This window comes from Chrysemys picta, chromosome 12, assembly GCF_011386835.1.
Source record: "Chrysemys picta bellii isolate R12L10 chromosome 12, ASM1138683v2, whole genome shotgun sequence".
Taxonomy (NCBI): domain Eukaryota; kingdom Metazoa; phylum Chordata; order Testudines; family Emydidae; genus Chrysemys; species Chrysemys picta.
This window is the reverse complement of record NC_088802.1, coordinates 45,529,422-45,543,306: the sequence shown is the minus strand read 5'-3', so window position 1 is coordinate 45,543,306 and position 13,885 is coordinate 45,529,422.

The following is a 13,885-nucleotide window of genomic DNA, read 5'->3' as shown; positions in this document are numbered from 1 at the left end:
ATCCGTAACTTTGTAATGCCTCATAGTTTAATTTATTGATGAGAGTAACCTTAACTAATGTTAAATGAAGTTTTTTGCATGTGAAATGCCTGAGTTTTTAATAGAAATGCTATTTAAATAATAAAGCATTTGTAGCGTTCAACGTGTTTTGTTGCCACTGTTACCTTTGTGAATATTTCATCATTCGGTCTCATGTTGGCCAATATACTGAAAATAATTAAATTAAACTGCCTTCAAACAAAACATGTTTGTTTTTAATGTTTGTTTGTTTTTAACTTCTTCAGTTTTACTGCAGTCTCTAAGTGACTTTTTATATATATAATTGTGTAACAGAAAACTGAGGGGGGACTTGTATTTATAATTTTGTGCTTTTTTTCAAAAGGTAAATATTTAGAAAGTCATGGGCCCCCAATTTGTAAGAAGCAGATAAACAATATGCATGAAAAGGAGCTGGAATTTTGTATCTTATATTCATGAAACTTTTTTTTTTTCCTTGAGGAAAGTAACAAACAGTAACCCTTTGGAAAGAAACTGTATAACTCACCCCAGTACAAACCCAGGTTTATCCAAACCCAGTTTGCTTTCATTACAATTCTCTCTAGGACCCTTGTTTGTAATAATGTTATGGTAATCTGAGGTAAATCTGGTATCTAAAGTAGCCATTGCCATGACAACATAAATAGAGAAGCCCAAGTATGCAAATGAATTGGAGGGAGGGAGTGTTGCTGAGTGGTTGATTATCTCTGATGTCACAATGTTACTGCTCAGGCAGCAGGAGAGGCAGCAAACATGCATTGTGTGTGGATAAACAGGCTTTTGTAGTGCTCCTGTTTTCTCAAGTTTCCTAAAAAACCCAACAACATAAATACAACATACACATCTAGAGACCATTCCACACACACACTAGTTAGTGGCTGATATTTGGTTCAAATTCCCCATTGCATATTTACAAAAAGGGTTCAGAACAAAGGTGAGACACTGACCTGGCTGTTAGCCAAGATGGTCAGGAATGCAACCCCAGGCTCAGGGTGTCCCTAAACCTCTGACTGCTAGAAGCTGGGACTGGATGATGGGATGGATCACTTGATAAGTTGCCCTGTTCTGTTCATTCACTCTGAAGTATCTGGTACCGGCCACTGTTGGAAGACAGGACTGGTCTAGATCAGAGGTGGACAAACTATGGCCCGTGGGCCACATCCGGCCCATGGGACCGTCCTGCCCGGCCCCTGAGCTCCCAGACGGGGAGGCCAGCCCCTGACCCCTCCCCCACTTATCCCCCTTCCCCCGCAGAGCTACACCGCCACGCGGGCAGCGCTCTGGGTGGTGGAGCTGTGCACTCCTGCTGAGCAGAGCAGCAGCGTGTCTGGCTCTGGCCGGCGCGGCAGCCAGACATGCTGCTCTGCATGCTCCGCTCGGCATGGTAAGTGGGCCTGGGCCGGGGGATTGTATAAGGGGCGGGAGGACCCTGGGGGGCAATCAGGGGACAGGGGGCAGGTGAATGGGGTGGAGGTTCTGGGGGTGTGTGTGTCAGGGGATGGGGAACAGGAGGGGTTGGATAGGCGCGGGGTATCAGGGACCCTGTCAGGAGGCGGGGGTGTGGATGGGGTCGGGGCAGTCAGGGGACTGGGAGCAGGGGAGTTGGATAGGGGGGTGGAGTCCTAGGGGGTGGTTAGGGGTGGGGAGTCCCAGGAGGGGGCAGTTAGGGGGCAAGGAGCGGGGGGTTGGATGGGTTGGAGGTTCTGAGGGGGGCGGGCAGGAGGTGGGAGGGGCGGGGGCCAGGCTGTTTGGGGAGGCACAGCCTTCCCTACCCGGCCCTCCATCCAGTTTTGCAACCCCAATGTGGCCTTTGGGTCAAAAAGTTTGCCCACCCTGGTCTAGATGGACCATCGGTCTGACCCAGTATGGCCATTCTTATGAGGTACAGATCCTCTAAAACAGAAAATTCTGACACAACCTTAACTATTGTCTTGCTACTCTGTGACTATAATAATATAAAAATAAATGTCATCATTATATTTTGAAATTCTGAAATAAAAATTTTCCAAATTTGAAATTTCTGAAATTTTTCAGAAAGTCTGTATTACAGAAAATTTTGTACATATCATAACACACAAGAGGGTGGGTTGAGAAATAAGGATCAGCCAGTGAATTTTTTTGGTAATTCTTTTTAGAACCTTGGTCCCTGACCCTGCTAAATAATGTATGTGACCCCTAATTTGTTAACATGGACAAATATCTCTCAGCAAATAAGGGCTTTCTGTAATTTGCCAAAACAACATAAGCAGATTTCTCTTTTACTATTCTATCCATGTCATCTACATGTTGTATTTACCTTACCACTTCAGTCTATTTTCAATTAAATGTAACCTTGAATTTCCTATTACCCAAGAGCTTTCCATTCAGTTCTAAAATACAACTCCCTTGTCTCATACCGTATAGCAATATTTTATTATTATCTCTGTTAAAACTAGGCTGTGCTTTCTGTGTCCATCAGCTCTGTCCAAGCTGCAGCAGTCATCCCACAGACTGATACAGAGAGAGAGAGAGAGAGAGAGAGAGAGATTGTTTTTCATTAAAATGAAAGTACATTTATTTTGTAGTGAAGTGTCATCTTTAAGAACTACAGGACTGCTTCATTTCTTTGTATGGTGAATCACAGGTAAGAGCAGGGATGGGTCAAAGTTACATGGGGCCCCTTGGCAAACTTTGCTCTCTCCATAAGAATGTTCCACGTACATCTATTTTAAATGCTGCTTAAACTAATGCTGAACCACATGTGGCCATAGAATCTATAGGTGTCCAGAGAATCTGAGCTCTACACAGACTTCTCCCTCAATAAATGATCATCCCAAACCTACTGAGAATTAGTACTTGAGCATGTAAGAGTTATGCCTCCCTGGCAATGCCAGATTGAAAGCGTGCTCTTAAGAAAACAGCAGTGAATCAACCCTTCTGAAATCTTGCATGACATTAAACTAATCCTGGTCTAGAGATATCCATGGTGATAGAAGGGGATTTTACAGCTAAAAAAATATTTTATTTTATTTAAAGAACTGGTGCTGCACTTTCCTGGGCTTTTACATGACCCATAGCAGCACAAATAGCAGTCCTCCAGAAACCATTTAGGAGTCCTCATGCAACCTGTTAATGGTCCAACTAGCAACATAAAATCAGTCCTGTAATTGAGTTAATGTCCCTCAGTCTGCCAAAAATCTGTTTCTGCAGGGATTTGAACCTTCAGTCCCGGGATGCAAAACCTTTGCTCTGTCACTTGAGGTAAAAGAGAATCTACAGTAGCTGGTAGCACTGGCAGAAGCAAAGCCATCGCAACTCAATGGCAATTAAAATGAATAAATGCTAAGTTGTTCCCTTATTTGAGCAGAAGTCCCACTGATATCAAGGGGAGTCTTGCTGCATGTGGAATTAGGGCCCCTAAGCCTGTCTGGCCTTTCAGATCTGATGAAGCCTGTAAGATCCCATATCAGTGCTATTGAGAAGTAGGTGAAGACCCATGGCACTTGTTTAGTGCTGAGACACTTGATGCAGCACTTTGATAGCCCCACTGTACTCCAAAAATGTATTCTAATCCCCTGGAGGGTCTGGATCTTCATTTGCACAATGTGTGCAAATAAACAGCAAAGTCCTCTTTAGTACAGAAACCACTCCTTATCAGTCTCACTAGAATGTTCTTCTATTCATGTCCAAGGCAACTACAGGCCAGTCACTTAATTGTTTTGTCTCAGTTTCCCCATCTGTAGAATGGGGGCAAAGAGCCACTGGACCTTTGTAAGGCTTGTCTTATCAATGTTTGTGGTGATGAGTTCCAGAGAGATGCCTTTGAATGAAAAACTGAATTTTCTTATTCCTAAAATATTCAAAGCTCTCATCTTTTCTTCTCCAACAACCCAGAAATATGCATCCACTCAGATAACTGACAAAAGAAAAAATTAAAGCGCAGTAAAACAACCCATCTGTGTTGGATTGTGTTTGTCCGTGTGTAGTGCAGCCCCTTAGGTAATATTTCTCCACATCACAGTATGCAGGCAACAAAATCAAGATGATGAGAATTTATTCAAACAAGCCTCAATAATTTTTTTTTAACTTTCACCAAAGATTCTGAATTAGAAATAGTCAAAACAGGGGTGGAGGGGGGAGGAGAAGACCTAATGGAATAATTGAATAAAAAATGTGTCATTAAATCTAATTTCAGTAAGTAATTCAAACTCTAGTGGTAATGGAATAAAAGAACAGTAGAGTATCAACTGCACTCGTATTAGAGAGAAATGCAACTCTGTAACATTTACTGTAAGAGTAGAAAAGGTGATTAGCTACATGAGAAAAGGTTCCAGGAGTGGGTTGCCAAACCCCTTCATTTAACAGAAACATTCATAGAGGCATTACACATAGGAAATACATGTCTCTTATACAGCAAATTATCCTATATGCAAAATGCAACACTGTGCAAATGCATTAATCTTCTCAGTAGCATATTTTACTGGGCCTATTATGAGAATTAAGTCATATTGCAGCAACTCCAAAATGCATCAACAGGCTTTCTTTCAAGTTAGAACATCTCAAAGTAATCTAATAAATAGATAACTTTTATAGATTATTTGTCAGCTAGAATGCAATAACCAGAAGATAAAATACAGATGGAAGACATCATTAATGAAACTGACTCAGAATAGGTCAGACTGTGCATTCCTGTTTCATCATTGTGATCCAATCATGGGACACATATTTTGTTCTGAGTGTACAGTTAATGTTTTGTTCTGGGACCAAATAATGTTATGTTTCATGTGGTTTGACTAGAAGATACAAAGGATGATTAGAATGCATCATCTACATAGCTCTGTGTAAATTGTCCAGCACATTACTGTCACTATACAAGCAATAAATCATCATCATGATGATGGAGTCTCACATTGATGCTGACAAACGAGGATTCAGCAAACACTATAGGTGAACACAGCTATGCGAGGCAGACCAATGTAAGAACTGCAAATATGGTTACGTGTAGGACAGACAAAATTATCTATGAACATTGCAGGTGTACCCTGGCTTTGTGCTGTTCACATTTTTCACATAAAATGTTAATGTGCCTTGCTTCAAAGCAGTTAATGGCAACATGATAAGTCTGCCACCAGCTTCCCTTATCATGGGGTGTTGTGTCTTAGTTGCTGGGGTCAGGCTACCTTGCTGTCAAGTTTGACTTCAGTGCATCTTTATATCATTTCTACTGGCCACCATGAGAACAGGGGCCTTACTTTAGCTGACCATAAAATATAGCCTGGAGAATTCTTGAGGCAGCCATGTGAATAAGATGCCCAGGCCAATGTAACTGAGCTTTTATGAGCATGTTTTGAATGCCAAACATCGAACAATGATTAAGGATTTCTTATATTGGGACTCTTGTCCCACCATTTGACCCTGCAAATAGACTGAAGACAGATAATGATAACTATATAATGAGTCAAGAATAGTTGTGGTACATAGTCTGGTCCAGATGCTGGAAAATGGGAACTCCATAAGATTTCTGGCCTGTACGGACCAAAAGTCTACACCCTACTCCTAAAAGATAAGTCCCTTGTGCCTGAGGAATAGCAACTGTATTCTCCTCCAGTCCAAGCTGAATGCCCTAGGTGACAATAGGCTCATGGAAACTGCAAGAGGCTGATGCCTGCCTATGGGTGATAGACTCTTTTTGAGAAGAGGCAGTTTCTTTCCAGTATGTTCACATGCTACAAATTATAGGAGTACACAGACAGCTAGAAAGCTGCAGAACCACCTCCAACGAGAGGATTGTAATTAGCTCGCTATGTATTCAGTGAACAGATTTGGAAAGGGTAAGTAGTAGGGGCAACACTTCCTGTGTGGGTGAGGTTTATAGAACCACAAGCTTCTGCACCCTTTCTAAGGCAGCAAGCCTGGATTCTGAGTAAATTCTTTCATTCTCTGTGACAGAAAAGAGTAGCTGTGGATTTAACTGTGGACACCTGAGATACACTTTGGCCCTTTAAAAAAAAAAATCTAAACAGACCTGACTTTCAAAATGGAGTAGGCTCAGTCTGTAGTCCTCAGCCCCCAGAGCATATTAAACCAAGGTAACTAGCTTCTCTTGACCATGTCTGTTTCCATTCTTCACTGTCTACCTTTGTTCTGAGAGATACAGCACACCCTTTTGGTAAAGACAGCCCTGAACTATACATGAAATTGCTATAGCGATCAATAGCAGTGTCAACATGTCCAGATCTACCATCTCCTCCCTCTTAATTGTAAGGCACTGGTTCTGTAGCAACTACAGAAAGAGTATTATCTTCTGAATCTCCAATACCACTCTCTGCAGCATCTGGGTTTTTACTTGGTGGTCTCCTGTCTAAGTGCTAACCAGACCTAACCCTGTTTAGCTTGTACAATCAGACAAGATCATAGCCTCAGGTGGGAGGACTGCAAGTCTTAATATTTAATGAATTACATCAATAAAATTTATTTTGCCAAGAAGAATGGGAACAGAAGAAAGGGAAAAAGGAGAGAAATAATTCATTAAAAGAACTCAGGCATAGAAAAGCAAGAAAAATAAGCCATACTAGAAAAAAAAATTAAACACAAAGGTTTGAAAATAGGTCAGAAATTTAAGAACTCTTAACCCATGGTAAACTGATAGTCACAAAGAGCTGAGCCTTTCAAAATGAGAAGAGATTGCACCCTGATATGTACTTTTGAAGAGTCTGTTAACTCCATTGCAAACAAATGTGTTGACTATATTAGCAGTAGCTTCAAATGCTTGCAGTACTTAAACATCTTTCCACCTTACTTGAATGCAAACAAATTTTGTAAATGGGGACAGATTTATTTCGGTACCTGCCTATTAGAAATGTTATCAACATTCTATTTTTTTCTCTCACTAGGGAAATAATTCCAGCCTTAATCAGAATTATTTTTTTAACCCTTTAAGCAGCAGCCCTGGGGGGGGGGGAAGGTTGTAGATGTATCCAGATCAAAATAATATATTGCACTTCTCTAGCAGCTCTCATCAGATGAGATGTGTTTTAAAAATATTAATTAAGCCTCACAACAACAGTGTGAAGTAGCTCAGAATTATGTGCCTTTATTAGAGGGGCAAACTGAGAGACAGTGATTTTAAGCAACTGGCTCCAAACTGCATAGTAAAAGAATTGAAAATAGAGTCCAGAAATTCTGGAGCCCAGTCCTCTGAACTAACCACTGGACACCTTTCCATTCCGCATGTTAGTTATGGTAAGAGATTTTCCATTATGGCAACTATGTCAAAATCCTTCTGCAGGCAAAAATTGTGAAAGTAGCTACCCAGCCCTGCCAGACAAACTGCTTTACCTGCTGAGGTCCAAATGTGGGATGTGATGTTTGACAAAGAACCAAAAGAATGGACGTCGCAAATGATTTGTGGAGGAAAATTAAAGGGTCATAAGATTCAATCCTTTAGTGTAAATAATTATTTTTATATCCTCCATTTCATAATTATTTTTACATAGATATTTTTCAACATTAAAGGAGTGGGACACTAAATCTGTATGGAACATAGAGAACTTTGGGATTAAAATGAGTGATGTGCCTGAACACGAGGTAAATTTCAGACATGCTACTACGACTTAAAGAACAATTTGTAAAATACTAGTCCAGGATAGCATAGAGCCAGATGCTAACACATATCTTAGGGTTTGTCTGTGCAGGGTTTTAACTTTAATTGGTTTTGTTTAACTGGTACAACTTTGGTATATGGATTCAGGCACATCAGTGTAAAACAGTTCAATTTAGATTGGTAAACCAATATATGAATATTCAAATAAATTTGCACAGTTTAATTCAATTGGTATAAAGTCACACCTTAAGTTATATAGGTATAATTTTGTATCTAGATCAAACCTTTAAATTGTCCAAAATTCTACATTCACCATGTCAGAGAGTTGCAATGTGATACTTTAGTAAACCATTTTCATCAGATGGAATATTTTACCAGGAGATTGGTAGTTGACTAGATACTCCTCAGACTGATTCTCTCTAAGCGGCAATGACATTACATAACCTTCAGCACAGCATATAGGAGTCTGAATTCCTCTCATGTTAGAAGAGGTGGAGGGGAAAGAGGCAATGGCCACTTCCATCATTTTATATGATTTGGTGCATGATTCCAGCTATAAAAGATACATAATTCTCAAGGTGTAGAATACTGAAGATGATGAATTAGATTCCAAATTAGTCACAAAAAATATGCAAAACACCCCACCCACTTTTGCAACACTATCTTTTTTAAAATGCAACACCAGCCTATTACTAATTCATGCACCCGCAGTAACCCCTTTCCCTTTTGATTAAAAAGAGCCAACATGCATCATTATGTGATTGGGGTTTAGAAAAGCTCACAGTTAATCACAGAATTCAAATAAGGCCTTGGGGTTTACCTTTTTAATAATCATTTAAAGGCATGAATACAATTTCATGAGTGAATTTTGTGACTTCATTCACAGACATTTAAAGAAATTGACATTTTAAGAAGCATCAAAGAGCCATGAATAGGACAGCTGCCGCAAGGACTCCTAATGCTGCAAACTGGCCAGACTGTGAATTTGTGGCAGGGTATCATTCACTTTCCCTACAATTGCACTTTCTTCTAGAGATGATATCTGTGGAATTTAGCCTCCTCCAGTGCTAGCAAGCACTTCAGATTTTACATTTATATAGCAGCTTTCCACCTGAAGGTCCCAAAGTGCTTTACAAGCCCTACACTGCAGCTACAGCACCAGTGAAACGCAGCCACTTCTGAGGACAGCAGCCAGCTGAGGCATGATAGCACACTACACAACCACCGTGGGGAAGGAAAATTTTGTCCAAGGACACAAGGTAAAATCCTTGCTCTTAGGAAAGGTCAAATGGGAGCTTTAAAGTCTACACAAAGCAGCCAGGATCTGATTTTTAATGTCTCATCCATAAGCTTCTTATTCAGCCCTTGGTTAACAAGGTGACAGGTGTTTTAAAAATGTCTAAGAGAGGTGGAATACAGCAAATGGCACATGACTATTGAGACCACTGGCAAAAGTGATTCAGACAAACTCATCTGTCTCTGCTATTACCTTGTTCTCCCATCCTTCTCCCATTTGTCTGTTCATTCACCTGTCATATTTTTGCTTAAATTTTTCAGTCTGGTCCCCACATACATTTTATACCCATACAACTATTTCGGTAAAGGGTGCCATTTTTTAAAATCAAAATACTTATAGCGGTACATCTCTTAATGTGGCCAGTTAGACTGCTATAAGAGTGCTTATATCAGCATAGCTTTTTCACCTCCCATACAGGTATAAGCTATACTGATGAAGGTGACCCAGTCTAGAATTTGGGGTGGGTGAGGAGAAAAATGAAGGATTGCGAGGTTTGGGTGTATTCATGTTTTAGCTGTCAATAACGCATAAAGACCTCTATTTACTGACCGTTAGGTAGGGTAGACAAATATTTCAGTACAAACAAGGCAGGGTTATGGAGAGGAGAAAATGTTTATGAAGGGAGCAGGGCTAGCTGTGTGGTGAAGGCACACACCCAACACTCAAGAAGTCCAGGTTAAAGCCTTAGCTCAATCATTGAGTTACTGCACAAATGGGGGCAAGGCACGGCCCTGAAGTTCTCCCTGCCTCAGTTACCTGTCAGTAAAAAGGGGTGCAACACGTTAAAGAGATAATACAGAGAAAGGAAGTAAGCTCTGTACAATGTATAGGCAAGCTGTACAATGGGGCCCCACTCCTGAAGGAGATCCGGATGTACTACTGTAATAGAGATAATTGTGGCCTGGGTTCTCTGTTTAACCTCTTCCTGCCATGACTTTCCTTTCCATATTCCCCCATTTAATTTTTTTTAAATCAGCAATTTTATATCTACTGCTCTTCTCTTTCTCCTTTTAATGCTCCTTTACCACATGGGATTTGTATAGCCAGCATTACAAGATATTTACATGCCAGATATGCTAAACATTAATATGCCCCTTCATGCTTCGGCCACCATTCCAGGGGACATGCTTCCATTCTCATGATGCTCGTTAAAAAAATAAAGTGTTAATTGAATTTGTGACTGAATGCCTTAGGAAGAATTGTATGGCTCCGGCTCTATTTTACTTGCATTCTGCCATATATTTTATGTTATAGCAGTCTTGGATGACGACTCAGCACATGTTCATTTTAAGAACACTTTCGCTGCAGATTTGACAAAACAAAGAAGGTACCAATGTGAGATTTCTAAAGATAGGTACAGCACTCAAGCCAAGGTTTAAGAATCTGAAATGCCTTCCAAAATCTGAGAGGGACAAGGTGTGGAGCATGCTTTCAGAAGTCTTAAAAGAGCAACATTTTGATGTGGAAACTACAGAACCCGAAAAACCAAAAAAGAAAATCAACCTTCTGCTGGTTGCATCTGACTCAGATGATGAAAATTAACGTGCGTCAGCTCACGCTGCTTCTGATTGTTATCATTGACTGAACCTATATTGAACCATCATCAGCATGGATCCATGTCCTCTGGAATGGTAGTTGAAGCGTGAAGGGACATATAAATCTTTAGCGCATCTGGCATGTAAATATCTTGCTACGTCAACTACAACAATGCCATGAGAAAACCTGTTCTCACTTTCAGTCAACATTGTGAACAAGAAGCGGGCAGCATTATCTCCTGCAAATGTAAACAAACTTGTTTGTCTGAGTGATTGGCTGAACAAGAAGTAGGACTGAGTAGACCTGTAGGCTCTAAAATTTTACATTTTTTTTAAATGTTTTTTTTTGAAACACAATTCTACATTTGTAAGTTCAACTTTTATGATCGAGATTGCACTACAGTACTTTTATTAGGTGAATTGAAAAATACTCTTGTTCGTTTACAGTACAAATATTTGTAATCAAAAGTAAATATAAAGAGACTGTACACTTTGTATTCTGCTATAATTGAAATATATTTGAAAATGTAGATACATCCAAAAATATTTAAATGGTATTCTATTATGGTTTAACAGAGCCATTAATCACAATTTTTTTATGCAATTCATTTTTTTAATCACTTGACAGCTCTAGTTATTTTTAGTAGTTTTACTGTAATGTATTGTTTGTCAAAATAATGACATGCGCTTCCTGGAAGCTACCTTTTGGGGCTTAAAGGTTATTCCGATGTGGAAAATTCTCCTCCTTGCTCTCACACCAACTTTTCTCCAGTGTTAGCCAATATATGTATTGTATTAATATACCATGCATATAATACATATATAGGTGCTAGGAAGTTGTTAACTGAAGGTATTATGCTCTTACCCCACTTTGGTTCAACCCGTAAAGAATCTCACAACCCTGCAAAGCTGGAGTCAGCTTTGGCATTAGAAAATAGGAAACTTGTCAACAGAAAGATGCATGACTACTTTTCACTAAGAACAGTTAAGGAGTACTTTCATGGCCGAACAACACTTAGCATGTAGTATGAAATATGGGAAAATACAGGGAGGTACCAGGGACAAAGCTGGCACCAAACTAGCGGGTAAACTTCACATAACGTGCAAGGCATTTTGTATCTTGTAAAATCATCCTATAAATGCACTAGCTCAAGTGTGCGTCTTTGAAGCACATCTTCTGAATAAGGAAAACACGCTCCAAGATAAGAATTGCTTCCTGGAAGGAGACTACAGCTCTCCTTTTTGTACAGTACTATTTTGCCTTTATACAATAAATTGGGCTAAATTTGGTTATTTGGAATCTTGAACATTGTAACCAATGAATGACAAGTGTATTCTAACAACTGGCTACACCTTTGAGTCAATACCAATAAGCCACTGTAGTGATTACTTTAGCTGAAATGGACAATTCTCATCTACAATGCAAAACCACCTATCCCATCACAGTCAGACTTAGCTTCCATTTAATGAACAATAGGTCACAGTCCTGCTATTGACTTTTTTGCATCTGACTCCTCTAAACTTCAAAAGGAGCCCTGTGCAACAATTACCCTAAGAGGACTGTTTACGTAAACTTTAGAATATTATGGCTACTGCTTTTCAATATATATTTGGATACATTGGTTTGTGAATCATTTATAAGAAATATAGTTTGGTAGACATCTCTTGGTATGCAGTTCAGGCTCAGGCACCACCCCACATTATCCATTTATAGAGTTTGGCCTTTGCATTTTATTTTGCAAAAATTATTCTTGCTTATAACCGGGGGCAGCTCTTAAAACAGTTTACATATATTTTCCCCAACACAATTTAAAACTAAAAATTTGTAACTTTTGCACTTCAATTATTTTTACTTTAATGTGTAGCTTACTAGAAAATGTTTACATTTAATGTTTTGTTCTTAATTTGACTAACTACCCCCATCTCAGATTAGGACATTAGGGGAAGACAGAACATCTCTGTCAGAAGCAATGTGGTCTAGTAAACTAAATCATACTGGGACCCAGGAGCTCCCATTTCAACCCCAGATCAGCTAAACTGACTTGCTATGTGACTTTGAATCACTAAGATTTTGCCATCTGCAAAGCAAGGGTAGCTATGTGGAGAAACTTACTTACCAGGATTAAACATTAAGAACTTAAGACTGGCCCTACTAGGTCAGACCAAAGGTCCATCTAGCCCAGTATCCCGTCTTCCAACAATAGCCAGTGCCAGGTGCCCCACAGGGAATGAACAGAACAAGTAATCATCAAGTGATCCATCCCCTGTCGCTCATTCCATTTCTGGCAAACAGAGGCTAGGGACACCATTCCTGCCCATCCTGGCTAATAGCCATTGATGGACCTATCCTCCATGAATTTATCTAGTTCTTATTTGAACCCTGTTATTGCTTTGGCCTTCACATCTTCTAGTAAGGAGTTCCACAGTTTGACTGTGCATTGTGTGAAGAAATACTTTCTTTTATTTGTTTTAAACCAGCTGCCTACTAATTTCATTTGGTGACCCTTAGTGTGTTATGAGTAGTAAACAACACTTCCTTATCTACTTCCTCCACAGCAGTCATGATTTTATAGACCTCAATCTAAAAGCAAAGCATTTATAAAGTTGCTTCATTCTTCAACCAAAAAGACCCACACCACTAAATTTCTCCAATCATTATGCCCTTCTTGGAAGTAGTGTTTCATTCCTACCAGTGCTTAGGCCTCCCATCCTCTGAAAACAATTTCTCATATTTGTGTGCATTTTAACACTTAACTTTCCTACAGTTGTAATACTTGGATGAATGCAAATGAGCTGCTTAATATTATCTTTTTTGGTACTGAATGCAGGCACTGTCACAGAACAAGCTTGAAATATGAGCTCACATTTACTTGGACCTGCATTGCTCTGTGTGATACAATACTGCCCTCTAGTGAATAATTAGAGAAATCTACCTCAGTGACACTGACTTTGAAAGATTCAGTAAAATTTCAGTCAGGGAAGATTTAGCTAGATTTCTTCAAAGCCACAGGAAGAATAATCCCTGAGCAGACATCTTATTTTATTTAAGTGCATATTTCAGTCCCACAGGAAGAATTAAATGTACCAGTTTTAATTTACATTTATTGCAAATGTCAAACTGATAAGAGATTAAACATGTTTCAGATATTCTTGATTTTACACATCGATAGCAAACTCATTCTTCCATCACTGTTGGGTTTGTGCAGTCATAGGGTTTTAGACAAAACCACTAAGAGGTAGGTTTGAGAGCAACAGTGAGATGTTTAAAAAAATCCCTTAAATATGTATATATGAAGCAACTTCTGTTGGTGACAGAGAGATAACAGAAGTTGGTTCAATAAAAGATATTACCTCACCCACCTAGTCTCTAACATCCTGGGACCAACATGGCTACAACACCATGGAATAGGCTATGAAGCACACTAGCATTTCCTC